The 5,567-nt window shown below is 42.4% G+C and overlaps 1 pseudogene; it reads right to left on the bottom strand.

Moving 5' to 3' along the window:
* Positions 1-1,812: 1,812 nt before the first annotated feature.
* LOC109374372 (NEDD8-activating enzyme E1 catalytic subunit-like) lies at positions 1,813-5,307 on the bottom strand (annotated as a pseudogene).
* Positions 5,308-5,567: the final 260 nt, after the last annotated feature.

Raw genomic sequence — 5,567 nt, 5'->3', positions numbered from 1 at the left:
ATCACTACCACTCTCAAGTGCTGTGATACAGAGAAGAGTTAACAAAAATATCTCTGACCTCAGGGAGCTCACATTCTATGGGGAGGACAGATAACTAGATTATATTATTTCAGACAGTACTAAGTGCTAGCAAGGAAATAAAACAGGTGACTAAACTGAGTTACTAGACAGGGGGTGTAGGGTGCAGACTAGCTTCTCTGAGATATTAAGAAGTCACGGAAGGCCCCTCTGAGAGGATCGCATTTGGGTGGAGATATGAATGAAGAGGATTCAGCTACATGTTGTTCTGAGGGAAGAGGAATTCCGGCAAAAGAACAGTAGATGGTGAACAAGCAAGAAGCTCAGAGTGGCTGGAGCCAGGGGGTGAAGGGAACAATGATGAATGAGGTCAGAGGGAGGAAGAGCCCAAATCATATGGGCATCACATGATCTTATTTAAATCTTTGAAATGTCATCCCAGTGGGATGGGGAAATAATGAATTCAGGAATCTCAATTAAGAAACAGTTGCTCTAGTGCAAGAAAGAGATCATTGTTCTTGGACAAGGATAACAGCAGAGAAGATGAAACAACAAAGGTAGTTTTGATATATGAATTAGAGATAGGCAGAGAGGACTTGATGATAAATTGAATGCGGGTGTTGCAAGTCCAAGAGGAAGTGGTGAAAACTCCTAGTGTTTTGGCCTGAATAGTTGAGTGGATGTTGGCGGAGTCTTTTTTCGAGATGGGGAAAATGTGGGAAGAATAAGTTGCAGGGGGAATTCAAAAGTTCCATTTCAGACAAAGCTAAGTTTGGGATACTCTTGGAGATGCCAGGTAAGCAGGTGGTTCTGTGCATGTAGAATCCAGGGGAGAGTACACCCACGTGCACATAAAACTCCTACTCCAGGCACAGGTGGAGGAACCACAGCTGAGGAAAGTGTAGCCAACAGAGAAGCTCAATCTTGCCAAGAACTACCCATTAGGATTGCGAGCTCTGGAAGCCAGATGGCACGTCTTTTTTATCTCAATCCTGGCAGTATCTGGTGCCTGGTGGGAACTCAGAAATATTTGTGGGATTAAAAATAATTCTCATAAATCTACTTGTACTTTGAACCCACACAGTTGGCAAAAAAAAAAACCCCAACATGACCTGTTTAGTGTTTATTTGCAAATAGCTATTACTAATAGTAAGCTGTGTGCTAAATGCCAAACAAGCCATCTCACTCATATAATGTAGACACTATTATCTTCACTTTATAGGTAAGGAAAACATTTCCCATTTCTATGCACAAATATTCAGCTATAACACCATTTACAAAGTATTATGAATGGGGTAACCTCTGTGGTTATTAATATTCATTTGAACAGCCACAATTAAATGAATATTAAACTAGCAAGATGTAGGCTACATTCAATATACTTCAGATGTCAAGTTATAATATTTAATGTTATTTAAGACTTAATTTTCTCAGAAGGGACAACCTTTTGTATATGTGCTCAAATGAAAATTAAGGAATGCATTCTTTGACCATAATAACAAAAATCACATACAAGAGGGTGTTTGCCTCCTCCTCTCAAAGAAGCAGTACATTTGTTCATCAACTCTTTATCCAGGCATAATTTCCCATATTATTAATGAAAATGCTTATGAGCACCAACCTTCAAATTCTGTCTTCAAGGGAATGTTATGAAGAAAAAAAGAATGGTTCATTATATCTTAAAAAGTCAACTGCCAGCAACACTAATACTAAAAATAAATCAATTACATTTTTTAGCATCCACAAAGTATAATATTTCCATTAGCTTTCCTATTTTGTGCAGATTTATTTTCCTTAAGAGGTGAAATGAAGTTTGGGTAGTACAATCTGTGGTGTGGTGACATCAGCAACTGCTAAACCAGTTCTTGCCCATGAATAAGTCCGAATTATTTCAACATCTTGGAGAGATTTGGCCTTGTTCATTCTACAATGGAGGTTACTGACTACAAGTAAAGTGTTCTATTTTTTCCCTCTCACATGGCTGTGATGGCTGGAGATCTCATCGGCAGAGAAGCACTCTTGGTTAGATAATCCAAAACCTGTAGTTTAGCTGATGGAGAAAACTGAATATTATTTTGTGGAAGCTGGCTATAAGCGGGGCAGTTTTCCTTTCTTTCTGCTTCCAATGTGTATGTGTGCAGTCCATCACATCACTGAAAATCAAGTAATTATTAAGGGGAATATATGCACTTGTGGCTATTTTAAAAACCTCAGTGGCACACACAGCTGTAGTGACTGCATTTGTGGAAGCTACTGCACAAATGATTCGTTGGACTACTCCTTGCATGAGTCTACATGTTAACACCCCTAATATTATACTGGATGCTCTCTCTAGGGATTTTTGGAAAATCCACTAAATATGATCATCTCCATCTAATGGAACCCCTTCTCCAAAAGGCTGCTCCTTAGGCCACTGCAACATCCTTACATACTCACTACCATGTTCGGGTAGCCTGGGCATAGATGCAATGATGCACATGGGAAAATTAACCTGTGATAGACACAGTTCCAGTATGCATTCAGTACAAGCAGTCATTCCAGGCAAGGTCAACCGGGCATTTCCTTTAAAACCTTTTATCCCCCACCTATCAAAGAAACCATGGAACTTGGATGTAATACACCATCTTCATAATTTAGAAGAGATACCAGTATGCCATTTACCCATCTTCTGGCTATGATAGAGTCCAGTCCACATCTCTATTACACAAAATTGTCAATAGAAAGTGTCATTAAAATCCTGAATCTTGTTGAAATGTGGAACTATTGGGTTGTCAGAAAAGTCATGAAGCATTTTTGCAATGAAAAACATAGAAAAAAAATATGTCATGACTTTTCCGACAACCCAATAGATTGCAATGAGGAACTCTGTCATTTAGGAATTCTGCAGCAACTTCGGCTTTGGATCCTAAGTAAAAACTGCCTATTTATTGGGTTGTCAGAAAAGTCATTATGTATTTTGTCTATGTTTTTCAAAGGTCATTTATTTATATAAATAACAAAGATCAATCAATNTATGCGAGGCCGTAGGCTGTGTTCAGCAATCACACAGGGCTGTAGGTTAGGCTCTACTAGGCAGAACCACAGGGTGGGCTCCGAGGCTGCATAGGGTCACTGTTTAGACTCCCTGATTATGTGGGGCCTGAGTCTATGCTCAATAACTGGGCAGGGCTGCTGGCTTAGTTCCCTATCTGAACAGAACTATAGGATGAGTTCCATAGCTAAGCAGATTATCTGGTCAAGCTTCTGGTCAGGCAAGACTAGAGGCTATGCTGAGTCATTAAGTGGGACTGCAAATTTGCTTCCTTGCCAGGGCAGGATCATATAGTGGTCTTCACAGCCAGTATGGCCCATTGGACGGGGACTCAAGTCAGGCAGGAATGCCAAGCAAGCTCCCTGGACAGATAGGTCACAGAGTCACTGGCTGGGATCTCTGCCCAGATGCTTCTGTGAGTAGTAAAGTGGTCCACCAAGATAGGAGCACCCATCCCTCTTCCTCATCTCTACCTGATTCCCAGGGGTCAAGCCATAAAGATTCCCCATTGAGCCCCATGAGGCAAGTCCCAAATGGGCCTCCTGAGAAGCACCCCACAATGCTGGGGGAGCTGGGTGTCCATCTTGGGCTCTGTTTTCCAACTGGAGAAACCACAGGCCCAGGGAGGCCTTGTGTCATCTTTGGGGAGGGGCAACGTAATCAAAGTGAAACTGCTCCTCTTTGCCTTCTAATGTGGTCCTTCTCAGTATCTGTGGTCCAGGGGTTGTTTTTCAGTCTCACCCCCAGGTTCTGGGACTTTTACACTGGTATCTTGCCATAGTTGGACTTCTTGTGAGGAAGACTGAAGTCGGGAACAACCTATGTCACCCTCTTGATGTTGTCATCTCCAGGGGCTCCAAGACTGTGCTGAAAGGGGCTAGAGTTTGTTCACAGGCCACTTCAGGGTCCACAGGTGGGGGTGACTCCTTCCGGGTCCCTTGGTGTATGGTTCTAGTGGCAGAACCAAAGCCAAAAGGGGCTGTTGCTGAGCTCTCAGCATTACAGAGCTGTTTCCAGGTCTGTCACTGAGACACTGTCAGTGAGTTACCAACCTGGGTTCAAGCCTGCCTTCTCAAAATGGATCCTCTCAGTCTTGAACTGCACCAAGGTCTCACAGTCTCCTACCTGGATTCCAAAGCTCCCACAAAGACACTTTTATTCAAAGAGGGATGCCAGATTATTGTTGTTGAAGGGGGAAGATTAATAAGGGAAGTCTTATTTATCCATCTTGCTGATGTTTCTCACTCTGTCTTCTTATTTGCTTTTTCCATTACTTTTGCTTCCTTTAGTGTAAGTTGTTCTGATTTGTCTGTTTTCATGTTGTTTGCGCCTTTGAAAGAAATCTCAGTGTTGAGTGTATGTAAGGTAATGTTTCACTCCATTGGCTAGTAATGTATTCCTGAGGATCGGGGGAGAGCTTGTTCCCCCAGGTGGCAGGGAATGGAAGAGGGAAGCCTCCGTCAACAGAAAACTTCCAATGCTGTAATCTAGGCCCAACGCCCCCAACCCCCCTTCCCAGCCCCACCTCTTATCCAAGTACTTCTACCACAGGCCCTGTGGTTATTCTTGGGCAGTCACCTTTATTAATTACCTATGGCTCTTGGCTCTTTGATGGCTCGACTTCCCTCTCTCTCCTGTGGCATCTTGAAATTTGGTAGAGGAAGCCAGCAACCAGTGCTATTGTAAATTGCCAACTTGCCAAAATTGAACAGGGGAAAAGTGAAAGAAAGCGTGGGGTATAAAGGTCCCAAGACATCAGAGTGGAGGGGACCAGCACTTAGGAGAGGGTTGAATCATATGTCTAAGGCTTCTCCTAACCCTAAAGTCTCTGACCCCTTGATGTTGCAACGGAAGGTCCTGAAGCTGAGCGTGGCATGAGCAAGTGATACTTGAGGAAAGTGAATCNTAGTACTTCCAAAATGAACTAGTGCCGTCTGTTACAAGCATGCATCATGACTTTTCCAACAGCCCAATAGATTGGAAACATCTATAGTCTCCATGTCCATAACATAAATCTGTCTAAAACTAGACAATGCCAGATTTTTCAGGAGCTCACATCCTAAGCCGCCAGCTCCTATGACTACAACTTTATATGCATCTGACAAAAACTGGAGTGATTTAGTGCTTGGTTCCAAACCAGGGTGTGTGAAGAGTCCAGATCGCTCATAGAACTTCTTTACATCGTTCCAGCAACCTTCTCAGTCTCCAGTGTCCCCACAGCCACCAGCAACAGCCATTGGCTCCTCACTGTCTCCCATATTCTCCCACTGAGATTCTAAATTATGCAAGTAAGGGCATTGAGTCAGTTCAATTTGAGCTGCTTTTAATTGATCTCATTCATACCTATAAGCTTGCTAGAAATATTTCCACTATTTCAATTCAAAGATCAGCCTACTTTAAGATATATTATTATTTAATGTCAGCTCTTCAGGATTATTTTTTTAAGCATGACTGAAATGTGGAAGAAATGTGTGTGTTTGATGTAAAAAACACAAGCACAAAATGACTCCATGGCAGG

The sequence above is a fragment of the Hipposideros armiger genome, unplaced genomic scaffold (genome assembly GCF_001890085.2).
Source record: "Hipposideros armiger isolate ML-2016 unplaced genomic scaffold, ASM189008v1 scaffold_818, whole genome shotgun sequence".
NCBI classification, from domain to species: Eukaryota; Metazoa; Chordata; class Mammalia; order Chiroptera; family Hipposideridae; genus Hipposideros; species Hipposideros armiger.
Note: the sequence above shows the minus strand (reverse complement) of the source record. Positions and strands in the feature narration are given on the sequence as shown.